The 20,370-nt window shown below is 41.5% G+C and overlaps 1 protein-coding gene across 6 annotated transcripts in view; it reads left to right on the top strand.

Annotated features, from left to right (window-relative positions):
* FNDC3B (fibronectin type III domain containing 3B) overlaps positions 1-20,370 on the top strand; it is a 361,319-nt gene that overhangs the window by 152,402 nt on the left and 188,547 nt on the right. Inside the window, exon 1 of one of the 6 annotated variants that reach the window (XM_045037267.1) lies at positions 8,868-9,395. The exons of the other annotated variants lie outside the window; for them this stretch is intronic. The gene's annotated coding sequence lies outside the window, so the exon portion shown is untranslated. Of the gene's footprint in view, positions 1-8,867; positions 9,396-20,370 lie in introns of those variants that run through there. 6 annotated transcript variants of the gene reach the window in all.

Below are 20,370 nucleotides of genomic sequence, written 5' to 3'. Positions count from 1 at the left end.
TCAGTTGGGTAAGCATCCTACTCCTGATTTCAGCTCACGTCATGATCCCAGGGTCGTGGAATCAAGCATGGAGCCTGCTTAAGATTCTTTCTCTCCCTCTTCCGTCCTCACTCTCTCTCCCTCCTTCTCCATCCCCCCCCACCCCGCCCCTCTCCCCTGCTCATATACTCTTTCTCTTAAAAAGAAAAAAAAAAAAAAAGAGAGAGAAAGGAATTCCCATATCTTTCTACTAGATAGTCTTAGAAAAAAATGTCCTGGCCTGTTTCTGGCCATTTTTCTTCCTCTCACCATATCCATTGATTAGCCTGATAACCTAGAAATCGATAGATGAGCAATCCAGATAGACACAAAAGACACCTAATCCTGTGTAGGTCTCACCTCTGAAAAATTATTTGTGCAAAAAAAGCAGAACATTTCTGTTTTTATTACTTGCATTCTTATTTTGAGAGAGCTGGAGATACTCAGTTCTTTTACAGACTGTATTTATCTTATTTTCAAGTGTTTAAAGATGGAGTTAAGTTCTTTTGCAGTGATCTCTTTCTTATTGAGACTTGAAAGGAAATGTTTTATTTTAAAAACTCAGGAACAAAACTTAACTCCCTCGTATTTGCAGCATTTCAGGTTACCTTGTATCATTTTACTTAGAATATGTTTATCATAGTTAACAGGAAAATTTCCCTGCTGTTGCCAGAAAACAGGCCAATGGGCTCTGTGAACTTTGTATTGGTAATTTAATTCGTAACAAAGAAAAATAATTTGCCCAAGGTTTTCACTGTGCTTTTTAATTACAAGGAAGTAATTATACTGCACTGACTTCATGTAGGTTTTGTGCCTTCTTTGCTTCTCTCTAAAAAATTTAATATACTAGGTGTATATTGAATTCTTACTGAATTGCTAGCTCTTGCCAGCAATCACTGCTTTTGGAGATTGTAGCTTCTGTTTTACTCGGAGACGGAGATTTTAAAAAAAGGAGAATGACTCTAGGTGACAAAAACTTGATTGTAGATGCTGAGGCTAGAAGAGGAAGAAAGCTGAAGTAGGGCTTTCCAAAGTTGGGGAGCTTAGAGAATTTCCATGAATTAATTGTTCTTAGAGTTCCTTGCCTCACTCGCGTCCTCCAGTGATGGAAACTTCTCCCTCTGTGATGTTCTATCTGCCGTGGTTTTTTTAACTTATGGAGCCTGGCAAAAGTAACTGTGTCGTTCATGAATTGTTGTCTGTTTCTTTTTAAAGAAATAAAATTTGGGATTGCCTATGTTCGTCTCCTCACCTCTACGCAATATTTTAGAAAAACCCCTCCCAATTTGGGATTTGAGCATTGTGGCAAAGTCCTTCAAAAAGCATCTCAGATGCTTGCTTTACTCAGTCAGATATTTAAAGATTGATGGGTAGGGCACATTTATGGGGCCCCTCCTCGAAAACACCCCCAGACTCATTGACGACACCCCCGGTCTTAGAAAAGCCTGACAAACTGCATAAACTTGACAAGGGGGAAGATGCACGTGCCATGTCCCCAAATTTCTGACTTCTAGTGCCTTGGCACTGTGCTCTTCTTATTCGTATCTTACAAATCCTCCGCCAGCATGAGAAAGTGAAATAGAGGGGAGAAGAATAATGGATATTCTGCGTATCCTCCTGTAGCACCTCCCCTGTCTTTGCTTTTCTCTTCAACACATGAGAGGGTGCAGAGAGGCTGAGGCCAAAGATTTTTCCGTGTCGGCGTTCTCTTCCTCAGCCTGTTCTCTCTCATACTTTCGGTGAGTTACGTTATCACTGTGTCTCCAAACAAGCACTGCACTGTGGCTTTTCAGTGTTCTCGCCGACAACCAAAAGAGGTTACGTGGCTCGCGGTGTGTCTGACTTGAGTTTCAAAGCCAAAGCCGTCCCTGACAACCTGATTTAACTTGCTTTTTATTTTTTAATTTACTTAGCAGCTGGAGGTGGGGGACTCTCGTAAGGTCTTGTCTCCATTATTGTGTCAGGTGGTGACATACTTACTGGTTCTTCTAAATGAGTTCTTCCGGGATACCGCACGGTGGCTCGCCTCCGAGAAGAACTCCATGTGCAGTCATTCTCCTGAGGTATCAGAAGTATATGGTTGACTTCTCTGTATCTTAGTTGAGATGATCAGCTGTGTGTGTTCTTCTGTCCAAAAGTGTTTGTAGAACTGCCTTCTTTTTATATGTGTTGCTCCTTTTTAAAAAAAAAAAAAAAACTTTATTTTTGAGAGAGAGAGAGAGAGAGAGAGAGAGAGAGAGAGAGCATGAGAAGGGGAGGGGCAGAGAGAGAGGGAGACACAGAATCCGAAGCAGGCTCCAGGCTCTGAGCTGTGAGCACAGAGCTCGATGCGGGACTTGAACTCACGAACCATGAGATCATGACCTGAGCTGAGGTCAGTCACTTAACTGATTGATTCACCCAGGCGCCCCTGTGTTGCTCCTTTTAAAGGAGCACCTTAAAAATCCTATTATAAAAAATTCTATTATTTGGGGGGCACCTGGTTGGCTCAGTCCGAAGAGCACGCAAGTCTTGATCTTGGAGTTATGAGTTCGAGCCCTACATTGGGTACGGAGATTACTAAAATAAGTAAAACTTCAAAAGAATTCTATTTGTTTTGAAAAATGAATGCAGTTGTCTTCGGTGAAAACATTTCTTGGCCCCTGCCTACTTGTTGGGTAGTAGTAATGTGTAACAGAATTACTGTATTAGTGATCGACTGTTAACACCACTCTGGCCAACCCAGCCAAAGAGGTGAGCTTTGTGTAAGTAGCAGTGTTGGGGGTTTTGTTCCCCTGCATGTCACTCAGGGCAATGCTTGGCGCTTGGGCACTCAGTACCTATTGGAGGAATGATTGTTTTAATACACGAATTAGAGATCAGTCCTGGAGAATGTGTAATTAAAATACTAAAAATTTCAGACATCATTGTTTCAGTTATTCTATAACTTTTAAACCATCTTCCATGAATTTCAGCCTGAAGACATACTACAGATGCGTTTGGTCAACCTCTTTGTTTTTATTGCTATTATTTAGAACTCAGCCTACACTGAGTTACAGTTAAAACCTCTTATTATTTATTTATGTATGTATGTATGTATGTATGTATGTTTATTTTTGGGAAAGAGAGTGTGCAAGTGGGGGAGGGGCAGAGAAAGAAGGAGACAAAGAATCTGAAGCAGGCTCCAGGCTCTGAGCTGTCTGCCCAGAGCCAGCGCGGGGCTCGAACCCATGACCTGTAAGGTCATGGCCTGAGCCAAAGTTGGACGCTTAACTGACTGAGCCACCCAGGCACCCGTAAAACCTCAGTTTTCATTTTTAAGCAAAGTTTTTAAAGCACTGCTAAGTGGTACTATTGTGATATGGGTAGGGCCTTGCTTTTTCATGTTTCGAGTGCTGGTGTTGAGTTTAGGTTGGAAAGATTTCAAGCCTGTGAGCTATACTGAGTGCATACCCTGGGCATCTTGTCTTCTGGTCTTTGTGTTCGGTTCCATGCCTCAAGGGCCCCAACCTCCTCCTAAAATGTGAAGGTCTTATCACACCTCCTTTCTTCACTGTGCCCCAGGTGTCTTACCTACCTTGCAACATTTTTTTTTTAATTTTTTTTAACGTTTATTTATTTTTGAGACAGAGAGAGACAGAACATGAACGGGGGAGGGTCAGAGAGAGGGAGACACAGAATCCGAAGCAGGCTCCAGGCTCTGAGCTGTCAGCACAGAGCCTGACGCGGGGCTTGAACTCATGGACCGCAAGATCATGACCTGAGCCGAAGTCGGCCGCTTAACCGACTGAGCCACCCAGGCGCCCCCTACCTTGCAACATTTTACATTGCGTTGTGCAGTTTGCACTCATTTAGATCATTGTCTTTTGTTCTCTCTTGTTTTATCACTTCCAGGTGTTTCCCCCACTATTGGAAGAAGGGCGCTAGCAATGAACCATGTCAGTGGGAAGGGAAGCATTTAAACTTTATTTCCTATGTTTTTTATAGTTGGGGAACTGTGAATATTTTTATTAGCATTAATATTTGCTTCCAAAGAACAGTGAACTTGCCTGAAGTTTGTAAATTTTAATCACAATAATGGGATATTCACAATTGTTTGTTTGTTTTTTAAGTTTATTTATTTATCTTGAGGCAGAGAGAGAGAGTGGAGAGGGGCAGAGAGAGAGAGAATCCCGAGCAGACTCAGTGCTGTCAGTGCAGAAGGGGACGCAGGGCTCGGTCTCACCGTGAGATCATGACCTGAGCCTAAATCAAGAGTCAGACACCTAACCGACTGAGTCACCCAGGCACCCTACAATTGTTCTTTTTTCTAAGATATAGTTTGCTTTGTATCATGGTGCCATTTTAGAAGGGGAAATTTGTTTTTAAAAAAAGTTCCATTACAATATTGTCATTGACACTTAGTTTTCAAGATGCGTGAAAACAAATGTTCACTTAGGGCAGGTTTGTTAGAGGACATCTTGTCCCGCCTCTACCTTTCTGCTGGTGTCTCCTCTACAACACCCGTCATTGAGAATTAACTGCATTCTATTTCAAATTCTCTCTGACAAGGTGCTCCCACCTCAGCAGGGGCTCACCATGGCAACAAGGTAGTCGTTTCCATTTTTGGAGTATGAAAGCGGTGCCTTCTTAAATCTAATGATAAGTGATAGTCCCAGGAAACTAGTGTTTTGAATAAATTTGCCTATTTGCTTTCTTCAAAAATCACATCGTTCAGTTATGTTTCTTACATTGTTTGGAATGGGGAAACACCAAGGAGCTAGTTTAATTGTGATCGTTTATTATTCTCAAATACTTAGCAACTGAGGTTGCTCAGTGTGTCTTGATAAGTTAGGTACTTGACCAGATTCACAGCTAGCGAGAAAGGGAGTGGGATTGCCAACCCAGGCCGCATGGCTTCACACCTGCTGCTTGAAACCATGTCTCTTTCCTCCCGGAGCCTTGTTTCTGTCTTGTGAGTCCAGCCTGCTCTGAGTGTCTGATCCTTCATAAAGGTGCTTTATAAGGTGCGAGGCCCCAGGCAAACAGGGCTGGGGTGAACAGAATAAAGGGCAGTGAGCGTGACGCTGTGGGAATGGCTGCGGTTCGGAAACACCGTGGGATGCCTACAGTGAGCTGTCCTTTCCTGGGGTTTTAAAATTACACAGTCTCAAATGTAAACCTTCTTAGAAAGGCTACCGGTGACCCACAGACTATGGGAGCCACCAGAGGTTAAGGTGGAAACACTTCCAGTGTTCTTGGAAACAGTACGGTAGGAAACTGATCACAGCATCACAGTGTTTCACACAGCATTTGTTAGGAAATTCCTTTCTTTCTGTGGTCAGTTTGTAAGTTTCATCCCTGTAAATACTATTAGGTGTAATTGGATAGGTTAAACTAAACAGTGATGGGTAGTAAGTTTATTCAGTGTAACATCTGGGTGGGGAGAGGTTGAGGATTAAATATTCAGAAATTTGATTGTGGTTTGATAGTGATTGTGTTTTGTTTCATGATAAAACAGTGAACCTGAAATTACCTTTACATATATAATCTCATTTCACTTATAAGATCATGCAGTTTGAGGAGTAAATAGCCAACCCCCTTTATTTTCCAGGTGAAGGGACTGAGGCTCAAAGAAGTTGTGTGATTTGCCTAAGATCACACAGCATACAGCTGATGATGCTTGCAGACTGAGTCCTTTTGGCCTCATCTCACTGAGTTTGCTCCTGTGTCTGTGTGTATTGTTACTGTTTTTTAGTCCTAGTCCTCACTATTAAACTCACAGAGTCACTTAGTGTTGTATCAGTATTTGATGTATGTGTTGTTATTAAATCTGAACACAGTGGTATATTTTGGGGGCAGTGGGAGTGTCTTAGAGGAACTCAACACATAGTAAACATTTGCTTACTCTCAACCATCACTGTTAAAAAAATTTTTTTTTTTCCAACGTTTATTTATTTTTGGGACAGAGAGAGACAGAGCATGAACGGGGGAGGGGCAGAGAGAGAGGGAGACACAGAATCGGAAACAGGCTCCAGGCTGTGAGCCATCAGCCCAGAGCCTGACGCGGGGCTCGAACCCACGGACCGCGAGATCGTGACCTCGCTGAAGTCAGACGCTTAACTGACTGCGCCACCCAGGCGCCCCTCAACCATCACTGTTAATACTGTAAGAGTTGACCCTGTCATCACTGTCCTCCTCATCGACCCCTTCTAGAGGTCAGAAGGCCTGAGTTGCTCAGAGCTTATGCAGAGTATTTAAGTGGTAGATCTAGGTTTCAAATCCAGACTTTCAAGCACTGTCTGTTTTGTAGCAAGGAAAATGAAGTTTCAACTTTCCTGCCAACTCACAACCAACTGATTGTCGTTGACTGGAGCGCTGAATGCAGGATCCAGAAACACCCTCTGGGCTCAGTGGGAAAGGTGCAGCGTTTGGTGAGGTCTGCCATGGCCTTGGATTGGGGTCAGAGATGGTGCGTGTGACATACATGTTGCCAGATCTACTGTTTCTCCTAATGTAACAATGTGATTCTTGGTTTCACAGGGTAGAAAACTCAATTTTAAGCATACATGGGAAGACGGAGGTAGGGTTTGTGACCAGGCTCTGGAAAACCAACTCCTCATAATCATATTTGCAGAAGACTTTTTGTTTGTTTGTTTTGTTTTTAATGTTTATTTATTTATTTTTGAGAGAGAGTGTGAGCGGGGGAGGAACAGAGAGAGAGAGGGAGACACAGAATCCGAAGCAGGCTCCAAGCTCTGAGCTGTCAGCACAGAACCCGACGTGAGGCTTCAACTCACAAACTGTGAGATCATGACCTGAACCGAAGTCGGATGCTCAACCAACTGAGCCTCCCAGGTGCCCCTGTCAGAAGACTGTTTTATAAGTACTGGTACCAGTTCACTAATGTGCCTTTCTGTTGTTGGGTGTGCTCACTGTATTTATTCAGGAAGGATTAATTCTGTAGGTATCTTATCCCCTATTTTATTTTGACTTTTATACTCTCCAGTTATAGTTGATTACGACTCCTGACTTCATCTGACTTTTAGTATTTCCCCTATGAAGAGCCTATAGCCCCTGGCGTACATATTATGGTTACAAGGACTTCACTTCAGAGCTCCGGCAATATAAATTCTTATCCATCCAGGTTGGATGTATCAAATCAGTTATTTCAGGCTAGAAACAACAACGTCTTCAGAACTCCGGTGATTATTTGGAAGAACTCATTGTCTAGAGTGTCAACATTAAGGAGAATGCAGTGTATTTGCAAAGCAGTGAATGTCGTAAGGGTATACTGGTGATTGTTCATTTCTCATTTCTGTCTTTCGACTCCTCTCCAAATCTGTAATCTTGTGTTACCAGTGTTAAATGCCAGGCCGCAGTCTGTCTTCTCTCTGTCCTCTTCCTCTGACCTTCTTTCTCACTTGCACTATCATTGTTTTTTTCTGTGATATTTGCGTTGTTAGTCTCCATATATTAAAAGGTACTGCAGGATACTACTCCAATATAGAGTCTGGGTCGTGTTACTCTGTGTTTAGTAGATTGATTATGTTGAATGGCCTTTTTTTTTTTTTTTGGCTGATAGCTCCTACTTGTTGATTTGTAATCTTGTGCTTGGTGACACTTCCTGTTCCACATGCTCCCATCGCATTTTGGTTGCTGGCTGGGGGCACCTCTGCCCTTCTCCACCACTGCTGGACTCGTGTAGGGTTTGGGATGCCTGCATTTTGTCTGGGTTTGCTTGGCCTGGTGTCTTTCTTGCTTCTCGTTCTGGGACTCTTTGATGGAATGGAAGATGTTTTTGATGTCTAGAAACGAGTCCTTGTGAGGAAACTGTGATGACTCAAGGTATTGCCCCAAAAGGAAGATCAAATAAAGCTTCTCAAAAATTGCATCACGTTTATAAATGAAGTGCTTACACTGAGAGGTGAATGGCAGAGAAAAATACTTATGGGTGAACAGGCAAAATTTACAAAATTGTCTTAAGAGTTACACTGTTGTGGAGTGGTACTGATTCAAGCATTTGTCCGGTCAGCAGCCATTAGTGAGGTCCTCCTGTTTGCCAGGTTCTCTAGCAGGTGCTTCAAGAGCTATAAGAATGGAAATGTGTGATTCTTGCCTTAGATGACTTACCTGCCATGTGAAATAATATATAAAGCAGGATCTACACTATACAGTTATGAGTGAGATTATGTGTCATTATGAAAGATAACAGTCACATTTGGTAATCAGGCTTATATTTCTTTTGGAATATTCTTTCAGTGGGTGAGATGAGACTGAAAAGCTCCCAACGTGAAAGCATAGCATTTGTGAAAAACATTCTCTTTTTATGAATTCTTAAGTAACCTTAAGTACGATGGGGTTGCAAGGACCGTAAAACTGAATAGCTCATGTAACTCTTGAGTGCAATTTTAAACCTATATTTTCCCAACACAAACAATCTCTGCTGTAGCTTTTGGAAAGTGGTATTTATATAAATTATGAATTTATTTCTTTCCATCCATAGAACATTTATTAACCTTCTGTAATATGTGAGCCAATGGTTATATAAGTATTTGACTTTAAAAGTAAATTATCACTCTTTTGTTTCGTAGATGTTTTTAATGAATTGGAAATCATGATTTTTTGTTATTTATTTGTTATTTTGTTATTTATTTATTAAGAGTACTTGCATATACACTCTAAAGTTTTTGTTTTTCGTATTTGGATTATAACTTTCCGCTTCTATAAAATCATCTTCTCATCAGAATTATACCTTGCCCTGTTAAGTTTTCACTGTTGGTGAAAAAATACTCTATTGAAAAGACTCTACTTGTAACATGGATCATATAGCCAGCTCCAAATTTCTTTTTAAAAAAAGGTATTAAAAACATTAAGGATTGTTTTACATTTGGGAATTACGTTTCTAAATATCTACTTATCTACTGTAGCACTGAAAAGTCACATAAGAACTTAATTTCATAGGTGAACCACAAATGGCATTAAAAAATTTTGTGTTTTTCTTGTTACCTTGGGCCTATAGATTTAATGAGTTTAAATTATTCCTTTGGCCTCTACCCGGGTGGGTAACCTAATTCTAATACCATGGTGAATGGTTACTCTGACTACCATGTTGCTAAGAAACCTGTTATGTTATCAGGTTGCCTTGGTGAAGCAATGGCTTCTCAGGCTTCCTTAGCACTGCTGGGAGGTGGTTAATCAGAGCTACGAGGGACCTTCATAGAATTTGTTTCCCAGGTTATAACTAATTTTTCATCAGGAGGAGAAACAAACCTGGGTCTGTAAAAGTTGACATAAAAGAAAGTCCAAGTTACTTTAAATTAAATCATGACCTCTAGTCATTTTTTTCAAAAAGTTGTGATCCAAGATACAAAGCTATTCATACTAGTATGAGGTTGGAACCATTTGTGTATTGAATGGTAGGTATTTCTTTTCCTCCTTAACTTTGCATTCCGTTTTTGTTTTCAGGGACTGACTCTTGGCAGTGCCTTTACAATGTGTAGATGAGCGTTTGGATGGAGTCTGTGAGAAAAAAATGTGTGAAATGATTTTAGTCACTTGCTAGAAATTGCTCTTGCTATGAAATGAGTTTGTAAGGAAACAAACGCTACACTCTGTAGCATGTTTTGAAATGTACCGAGACTTGTTAGGTGAAGAATCCCATGCAGGGCAGGGGTCTGGCTCTTGCTGCTTTTGCTTCACGGCAAAAGTTTCTTAGATAACTCTGTCATCGCTGCAGATTCTTCCAGCTCTACGCCACACGTTAACATGTTACGGGATCTGAGAAGTTGTGCTGTAGACTGTTTTATCGTCTGGGCGGGTAACTTCAGTTTCCTCCATATTCATTTCTTCGAATTCCTGCATCTTTGACGTGCTTGTTTTTAGCAAATCACGTTTTGAGAATCCTCGTTCTGGACTACTGTCCACATGGAGAATGCCAAAGGAGTTCATTCCCCTTTGACACCAGCCTGCTCGGGATAGTACCCGTTAAATCACGAGGCGGTCGCACAGGCGTGGCCGACCAATCGGGTCCCCAGGACTGGCTGCAAGCACTTTCAGAGCCCAGGCTTCAGAAGTCAGGCTGCCTGGGTTCAGTTTTGGGTCTTCTGTCTCAAACTTTCTGACCTTAAATGAGTTACATAATGACTCTACTCCTTAATTTCCTCCACAGTAAAAGAGGGATGATAAATTTCTACCTTGCAGAGCTGTGAGGATTAAACGAGATTATGTGGAACACTTAACATGATTTTTGGCACATAGTGTGAGCCTTCATAAATGTGCAATGGTAATGATTGTTATAGAGGACATTTTTAGGGGACTGTGAGTTGTTCCTTCAAATCTTAAAGACTTTAGGTAGCTTGCATTTGACAAGGCCTCCCACATGAAAGCTTTCGATTGCTGAGAAGAGCTTTCACATTTTATAATTTTTTTTTTTAAGATTTATTATTGAGAGACAGAGAGACACAGAGCATGAGCAGGGAAGGGGCAGAGAGAGGGGGAGACACAGAATCCGAAGCAGGCTCCAGGCTCTGAGCTGTCAGCACAGAGCCTGACGCGGGGCTCGAACTCACAAACTGCGGGATCGTGACCGGAGCTGAAGTCGGACACTTAACAGACTGAGCCACCCAGGCGCCCCGAGCTTTCACATTTCATAAAGGTTTCTTTGATGTCTCACTTTTTATAGTTGCTTTCTATTTGTCATTTTTCCTCTTGCCTTGAGTTTGGTGTTACCCCTTGGTCTTTCTGGGGCCTCGGTTTTCTCATCTGTAAAATGGAGGGGTAGAGGTGGGATTTGGTTGATGTCTCCAGTTGTGCCTAGCTCTGTGATCTGAACTCTGCGTGTGCATGGTGAGAGATTCCATTCTGAACAGAAGAAGGGGATCTCGAGTTTAAGGACAGCCTTAAAGTGTGATAAAATCAGAATGGACCACACCAATGAGAACATCTCCCTTTTCTCTTTTCCCTGAGAAAGCCGCAAGAGCTCTCAGGAGAAAGTAAGTGGACATTGTTTACATGTTTGGTGGGGTTAAATATATGCTTTAAGCCATCACTTTCCTCTCTTTAAAAAATGATTCTTTAAAATTTATGAAACAGCCTCAGACTTGACATAATTGTTACAAATACAAATAGAATGCCTTCTGGCACTTGTTGGGCATCTGCCAGTCTTCTCTCTTACAGATTTTCTCATTTTCCCTTTGCAATAAGTATTTTGCAGGAATGTAAATAAGTCAGTGTCAAAATGTCCATTTACTCATTTGTTCATTCTAGTTCAGACACATGGTTTTGGTTTACTTATTTACTTATTTATTTATTTAAAGTAGGCTCCATGCCCAGTGTGGGGCTCGAACTCATGACCCTGAGATTAAGAGTCACATCATGGTTTTGGTTTAATTCAGTGGGTTATAATCCATTAGTAATGTCATTTATTTTGATGCTCACATAAAATCTCTTCCAGCCATCTTATGTGTCCTTTTAACATGTCCCCATCATTTTTTGAGCACTTCCTTTCTGGCACAAAAAGATCTTCCAGGCTTGTCTTGAAATTTTCCTGCCGTAGTCCTGAATTAACCATTTCCTAGGAATTCCTGGTTTCTTTTAGAAGAAAATGGTATTTAGAAGCCAAGATCTGGGTAGTATGTGTGTCTGTTGCTGTGGGGGTTGCATCTCTCCAAGACTGTGTTCAGGGCTGGAGAATATTTGAATGTATATATATACATAATGTGTGTATACATACATACATTTGAATATTTGACTGTATATATAATATTTGAATATGTGTATAATATCTGTTGTATATGCAGTGTATATACACACACACACATATGTGTGTGTGTATACATGTAAATCTGTGTTTGCTCTGATAACATCCAGTTCTAATCCAAAACCAAGGGTTCATTTTAATTTTCCTTACCACGTTTCTATAAAACTCTTCTTTGATAGTGAGAAATCTGTCTCCCTCCACATGTAGTCAGCCTCACAGTGCTTCCCCTGTCTTACCCCTTGGGCTCTGATTCCCCAGACTCCCTCCTTGCCCTGCTCAGGCTCTGATACAGTTCCAAGTTGCCACCATGCTTGATATTTTCTTCAACCTGGTCTCCTGATCCCCATGCTAGGCCACCCTCTCATGTGGACGCTCTGTGCTGGAGCGTTTCCACCCCTGGACTTCCTCCTCCTCCCACTCCAGCTTTCACTCCCCATGGCAGGCTGACCACCGGACCCTGGGATGCCTAGCTTGGGGATAGCGAACAGGAAAGGGAAGAAGTAAATGAAGTGCTGTTTTCATGTTTTTAATATGCCAAGCGAAGGAGTGGTAGCTGTTAGGAATATTTTATTTTTGATAACACTGTTACTGACCACACTGTTGTACTAATAATTGCTTCTCTTTTTTTTTTTTTTGTCATTTGAATTGAGTTTAAACATATGAATGCAATGGTGTATGTGCCCTCAGCTTATTGGCTTAGTTAGAAACGTAAAACTATCCCTGAGAACCGGGCAAAAATGATCTTGTAGTCTGGGGAGAGGAGCAAGGAGCATTTGGAGCAGTAAATATTTTTTTCAGAAGTATACCTAAGTACCTTTGCTGTTATTTAATTTTTAATAAAAGGGCTATCTTTGTGGCAATTGTTGTCAACGTAATTGCTCCCACACGCAAATGTGAGCACAAGTTTAGAGTTTGAACAGCACTTGTTAGCTAACACCAGCTTCTTGGTGGATTTATTTGAACAACGCTTCAGAATTTTTATGCTTATGATCTTATCCCCGTGTGGATGTTGGGGCCAGCCATGTTTTCAGAGCTCCCTGTTGCCTCCAGTCTCTCTAAGGGCTCCTACAGTGAAGTTCTGTTAACGCTTCCATTGGAAACGTATCGTAGGGGCTGGGTTCTGGCCGAGTGCCTCTCTCGAGAAAGCCATAGCCCCAGCGGGGAAAGTGCAGGGTAGAGTTTTTCCACCCAGATTCTGGCCGCTTTCCAGACCTTTTAGTATCTGTGGGGTTTCTTCTCATTTCTTTCTCCCTTTACCAAATACTGTAACACTGCTACTTGGACACATTAGGGATGTGGGCAGTGTGTGTCTGCCAGGAGGGTGAGTGTGGAGTGGGCCTTTTAGTTAGCTCCCTAGCGGTACCCTTCTGCCGCTGTTTTTCTTGTGAGGGTGACCTCATGAGAACTCAGAGCAGCACTGTAAGGTAAGTCCGCACTTCTTGAGGATTTCCCAGTCCTGGGCGTTTTATTTCCCTGTGGTTGTTTGAATGAGGCAATGAGAGTCTCCTGCTGTGTCTTTAACTGCTTTTCTGTAGCATTCTTTGCACAAATTGCTGACGGATTGAGAGTCTAAGTCATCCTCACCTGTTTCTCACCTTCCAGCCTAAAGAGTGTTACAAAATGGCAGCTGTTTAACAGACGCAGGGTTTCCCTTCACTCTTCATGTACCGTTGCCAGATTTAGCAAGTAAAAATAGAGGATATCCAGTTAAAGTTGGATTTCATATATACAGGTAATATATACAAGAAATTTTATATACAAAAAAATTACTTTGGATCATAGTTACATGAAAAATTATTTTGTATCTGAAATGCAACTTTAACGGAGTGTGTCCTGTCTCTTTTAGCTGGCAACTCTGCTTCATGAGTTTTTGCATGATGCAGTCACTTGGATATGAGTCGTACTTGAAGTAGTGTGTGTATGCGTATGATCAGTTTCGAAAAAATTGGCAGCCTTCTCAAATAAACCCTTGAGTGTACAAAAATTTGAGACTTGATCTTGACCATCCTTAAAAGGCAACTGAACTGCAACGGAGCTGGCAAATCACATTTGCCGGATTCCCAGACTAAGTTGAGTCGGCCATCTTGAGGTAGAACTTGGAGTTATAGCATCCGGAATTTCTAATTATCTTTTATTTCCTCCCCTCTCTTTAACGACTCTTCAGCTTGTAGGTTAGATGTTTGGGCTTTACTAAGTATTTTCCTTCATAAAAAGCCTCTTTCCTTTATTCACTGAAAAAGATAGCTACCTGAGGTTGGATTTGTGCACGTAGGAAATAACAAAAGAAGTCTTGTAAAGCCTTCTGCCTTGCCTTCTCTTTTATTTGTTCAGAATTTCCTTTGGCATATTCTATAAGAAAACCAGAGGGCCTCATGTGATACAAAGATCTCTCTCACCCTCTCTTAGGTACTCTCTTTCATATCCTTTGACTCACTTGATTCAACTAACACCCTTTTACAAGGGCAAGCGGTAATGATTCCTAATTTTGTAAGTGAGGAATTCTCCATCTTGAGTGGTTTGTTAGGTACGTTTCCAGAGAATAAAGAATTTGTCTTATTATGAAGCTGTAGAATAGGATTGTCTTATCAACCCTCTGCAGTCGAATCAGTGGAATCCTGGCCAGAGTCCTTCTGTCCTCAATTCTGTCATGTTCATCTTGTCCTGAGTCTCTGGATCCTCGAACCCTGGAAGAGATTATTTGAAAGCACAGTCATAAGTGGGCTTCACATTCGTGATTTGGCTTAAATAGAATCTGGAGTTATTATTTGAGGCTTTTTAAAAGTTTATTTATTTTGAGAGAGTGAGCGAGCATGAACAGGGGAGGGGCAGAGAGAGAGAGGATCCTAAGCAGAGTCCTATCCAGGGCTCAATCCCACAAACTGTGAGATCAGGACCTGAACCCAAATCGAGAGCCAGACGTTCAACCGACTAAGCCAATACACGTCCCTATTTGAGGCTTTCTTAAAACAATGTTGGTTTGTTTATGTAGAGCTTATGAGCAAGCTGGGGAGGGGGAGAGAGAGAGAATCCCAAGCAGGCTCTGCACTGTCAGTGCAGAGCCCCACTCGGGCTCCATTTCACAAACTGTGAGATCGTGACCTGAGCTGAAATCAAGAGTTGGACGCTTAACTGACTGAGCTACCCAGGCTCCCCTATTTGAGGCTTTTTAATGATTTGCTACAACATTGGCAAACTTTCTACAAAGGACAAGATAGTAAATGTCTTGCAGATGTATGGTCTCTGATGCATATTCCTCTTTATTTCTTTTACAACCTTTAAAAATGTGAAAACTCCTAGACAGTACCAAAAAACAAGCCATAGACTGACTGGCAGTAGTTTTCCTAAGGAGGAGTGTTTACTCTTTTTTTTTTTTTAATGTTTAATTTATTTTTGAGAGAGAGAGAGAGAGAGAGAGATAGTGTGTGAGCGGGGGAGGGGCAGAGAGAGAGAGAGAGAGAGACAGACAGACAGACAGAGACCGACAGAATTTGAAGCAGACTCCAGGCTCTGAGCTGTCAACACAGAGCCCAAAGTGGGGCTCAAACCCATGAACTATGAGATCATGACCTCAGCCAAAGTCGGATGACTAACCGACTGAGGCACCAAGGCATCCCTAGGAAGGTTTACTCTTAGAAGTCTGTTACATGGAGAATTTTCTGGGTTCTGAGATTTGCCCTTCATTTTTGACATATATAGAAGTGATGTCGATAGGGAGGTAAGGTATAAATGAATACTTAGTAATGAGAATAGGTTATAAGCGATGGGCACTATAATATCCTGGGGGACACTGCCCCCCCTCTCTGACCTTCCTCTGTGACATCATATCATACTCCTATTTTCATTTGATTTCATATTTATACTAAGCAAAATGACATTTTGGCAGATTTCTCTTATCAGATACATAGGAATAAGTAGTCATACTGCAAGTTCATGCCCAAAGTGGGAGAAAGCAAGACAGGCCATGAGTTTGTCGTCTGTCTTTAGGGTTTTTCTTTCTTTCTTTCTTTCTTTCTTTCTTTTTAACTCATGTCATTCAGGATTTGGGGAAAGTTTGGGTAGAACTGGACATCTTAATGAGTTTATGGCATCTTTCAGGACTGACAGTTCTTAAGACACTGCATAAGCATATTATTTTGAAACCTTACAGGAAGGGATGTCACATTCACATACATAATTTACTCCATCTTTCCTCTGGCTTCCCTCTGAAAGGTTATACTTGATGTTCTTCCAGAATGCAATGGTAACAACATCCGTGCTCCCAAAAGCACCTTAAGGGAAGAGACAGCCCATTAGATTCACCATATACTTTGTACCTTTCCTACTGCTTTTCTTACTGATTGGTATAAAGCCGTTCAGCCATTTCTTATCTATTATTGTAAATGGAAATTGGGGTGGTTCCCGTTAGTTTTTTCCTCCAGACCTTTACAAATGATTTTTGGGCCCGAATGCAATTGTGAATAGACAGCTTCTAGGAAAGCCGTTGGGACCCACTGAATTGTGACTGTTGGACAAAGGCATTTTGTTTAGAAGGCTTGTCCCAAAGTGGTGTTGGAGTCTGAAAGAAGGGCCGCCAGCGTCTGGTTCTTTCTGCCGTGAACTAATAGGAAAGCTGATGTTTGCTGAGTGGATGGCTGTGCTCACTGTCCAAACAGATCTCTGTTTGCCAACTGTGAACATATTGCTGCCTCTGTGAGGCACTCCATCATGCCTTGAATGGATCCTCTTGTGTTCAGAATTTTCTGACTCAAAGAGAGGGAGAGAGAAATACTTCTTTCAGACTTCAGCATTCACTGTAGCATCCACAGTCTCATCAGACCTTTAGAAACCAAGCATGCACCAGAGATGCTTCTTAAGGAGAATGAGAAAGGGGTAGAGAATAAGGAAGAAAGTAAAAGACAGCCCCATTGAAATGCCTTTATTCTGGCCACTTGCGGCCAAGTTTTCGTAAATAAACCAGGCTGCCTTAGTAAATAGAAAGGATTGTGAGAATATTCCTGATTTTTCCCGAGCAGAAGAAAATGCTCGGCATTGAGTTTCCAACTCGTGATTCGTTTCTGTTCGCTTTGACCTACACGCACCTCCCAAAGCACATAATGCATTCATAATATGTTACTGAATGAGTAATAGAGTTTTATTCCACCTGAATCATTTCTCAAAAAAGGGTAATTGATAGAAAGAAGTTTTTATTACTTTATAAACTCTCTTTTGATCTTCGAGTTCCAAACTTATTCTATATTAAATTAAAGGGTGCAACTGAGACAAGATTGTTGTTGTCAATTTGGTCACTTTCTACCCCAGAGTCTGCTGTTTGGCAGGGTCTGGTGTTAGCGGTGTGCCATGAGGACACAGCTCATTGGGGGCAAGGTTAGGCATTCCTTGCAATTACCCGTTGTTTGTTTTAAGGTTCAGAAACCTTGGCTGAGTGGGGGCAGGTGAGGGCCAACAGTGTTGACTAGCAGTGCAACCAAGTGGGCACATGGCATGGACAGGACCTGTCCGTTGTGGCTTGCCTCATTACCAAGAGCCTGTGAAACACTGGGCACACTTTGCTTGACAAAGGATGGGGGGAAACGCAGAGGGCTGTTGGAGTCGATGGCAAGGACAGATGCTTTTATGAACGGGAAGGAAGAGTCTCATGCAGTAACACACCGTATTGCTTTCCCTTGGTCAGTGAGAAATCAGCATTGATGTGCAGATAGGCCTGTGAGTTTTTTGGCCGAACCTAGCAAAAACCTTAAGATCAGAATCACCACCCCATCCCAAGCTATGCTACTGATAGTTTTTGTTGTCTGGATATTTTTATTCACGACTACGTGTGCCCATAGGAAAGTCTGGGTCCTTACCTTTACTGGTTAAAACTGGAATGTAACAGGAACAGTAGTAGGGTCAGTTGGGGCGGGGGAGGACGTGGTGGCCGAGGCTGTGGCGTAATAGCAGTGACATCAGCTAACCTGGTTGTGGAGCCAAGCACGTGGGCGGCATTCTTCTAAGTACTTTCCATCTAGCTCACTTCTTCCCAGCTATAGAACTGTGGCTTTCTTCATCATCTAGATGAGGAAACGAAGCACAGAGAGGGCTTTAGTAATCTGCCCAGGGTCACACAATTAATAACTAGTGGAGCTTGGAATTAAATCTAGGAGAGCGTGGCCCCAGTATCTATGCTGCACTGTTTTACTGCTGAACTGTTTTACTCTGGTGGACCAGTAAGGCAACCTGCCCTCTCCAGAAGCAGCCCGAGTGTCCATCAACTGATGAATGGATGAAGAAGAAGTGATTTTATCTAAATCTATGTCTATGTCTATGTCTATGGCTATGTCTATGTCTATGTCTGTATATCTACAATGGAATATAATTCAACCATAAAAAAGAATGAAATCTTGCCATTTGCAGCAACATGGATGGAGCTAGAGAGTATTATGCTAAGCAAAATAAGTCAGTCAGAGAAAGCAAATACTGTATGATCTCGTTCATATGTGGAATTTAAGAAGTAAATGAGCAAAGGGGAGAAAAAAAAGACAAATCCAGAAACAGACTCTTAACTATAGAGAACAAATTGATGGTTACCAGTGGGGAGCTGGGTGGGGGATGGGTTAAATAGGTGATGGGGATTAAGGAGTGTATTTGTCGATGAGTACCAGGTGATGTATGGAATTGTGGAATCACTGTGTTGTACACCTGAAACTAATAAAACACTGTATGTTAAAAAAAAGTGCATTCTCCTTGCAGTTTTCAATTTACCTTTCCTTTGCTTTCAGTGTGGCTTGGATAAATGTTTAAAGTTGCTCAAAATGCAAGTACTAGGAAGCTGAGATCACTTCAGAAAGATAATGTATTCTATAGGTAAAGGAATTTGTCCCTCTCCTGATTCTGTTTTTATCAGAGAGATGTTCCATATTTAACTTATTCCTTGGTAGTTATGATTGTAAATTGATTAATGATATTGTTCTGGTCTAGTAGATAAGGTTGGGTGATAATACATTTTGTTCAGTGCTTAATTGGCGTCTTGATGGTCGACTCAAAACCAATGAATCATTTTGTGCTATTTTAGTATAAAATCAGGCTATTTGCATACATTTGTGTGCTGTACATAAAAAAAATGAAAAGCAGATATACAAATTATTCAGCCGTATATTTCTTTATGATATGATGAGAGAGAGTAATAAGGAGCATAAGGTTTGGAAGCAATGTTTTTAGACTTTTACTGCTATAAGGTAATGTGACTATTGGCAGCATAATTAGTTTTGTTCAAGGGACAGTAGAGGTTATTGAAATTGACCAGTTTAGGATGATTTTTATAGGAGTTACATTTATTGCAGCTCACTAATGTTATTTTAGTAGTTACTGGTCATCTGAAATGTTGCACCAAGTAAAGAGGAGGAGGTCCTGTGACTCCTAAAGAGGAGTCAAAGTAGTTTTGCATGAATAGCGATAGGCAAGTCTTGTCACTTATTTCTAGGAGCCCATCAAAAAGTACGTTTGTAAGTATATCCTAGAGACTGTGTTCCACAAAATCAGTTATAAAACATATCAATAGATCACACATATTGTGATGTTTTATGTAGTTGTAAGCCCTGTAGCTGATATGAAAAGTTTTACAAATGTGTTGAGCCCATGAAACCTCTACGGAATCTTTAGTATTGGGTTTGCCGTAACACTAAAGTTTGTTGAAGTTTCCTTTGTTTCGAGAGAGACATCATAACAGAAAGTATAGCGCAGGTTTCTGCCTCATTATAGGAAGCTTGGTTTTGGCCGCCTTTGCCTTTGTCAGTTTTATTTATTTTACTTACGTATCTTGTGTCTGTTTCACCCGTTTTGAACCTGTTTTTGTGGAGCTTTGGCCTCACACCCAGAGAATTCTCTACCCCAGCTTTCTGAACATTTATGATCACCACCACCTTAATATTCTCACAGTAGCCATCCATTTTTCAGCAGTCTTTTCTGTTTGGCTTAGGATTAGTCTATAAAGTGCAACTAAAGATGTTAATTTATGTGAAATCAGAAAACGTCTTTGGTGTTAGTTTTTCCTGATATGCACTCAAAAGTAGAAGTAATTGAGGGGTGCTTGAGTGGCTCAGTTGGTTAAGTGTCCGACGTCGGCTCAGGTCATGATCTCACGATGCTTGAGTTTGAGCCCCGCCCCGCGTCGAGCTCTCTGCTGACAGCTCAGAGCCTGGAGCCTGCTTTGGATTCTGCATCTCTGTCTCTGCCCCTTCCCCGTTCATTCTCTCTCTCTGTCTCTCTGTCTCTCTCTCAAAAATAAATAAACATTAAAAAAAAAAAAGTAGAAGTAAGTGATAGCATTATTTGCACTCCCTCCCCAATCATCAAGAGCAAATGGACCACAAATATCAAATCAACAAGAGAAATGACAGGGGGAAAAAGTGACCAAAGCATCTGTGGATCAGATGTGACCACTTTTTGCTTTTGTGTACATATGCTTCTAGGTTAGGTGGGTTTCTATTTGGTAAATTTTGATAGGCTAGGCTTCTCCAGATGTCACGAAGCACTTTGTGAGTAGTGAATTTAGTAAAATTAGGACATTAAAAGATAACTAGGGGCGCCTGGATGGCGCAGTCGGTTAAGCGTCCGACTTCAGCCAGGTCACGATCTCGCGGTCCGGGAGTTCGAGCCCC

This window comes from Felis catus, chromosome C2 (genome assembly GCF_018350175.1).
Source record: "Felis catus isolate Fca126 chromosome C2, F.catus_Fca126_mat1.0, whole genome shotgun sequence".
In the NCBI taxonomy this organism is placed as follows: domain Eukaryota; kingdom Metazoa; phylum Chordata; class Mammalia; order Carnivora; family Felidae; genus Felis; species Felis catus.
The sequence above is the reverse complement of the archived record's forward strand: the minus strand, read 5'-3'. Positions and strand labels throughout refer to the sequence as shown.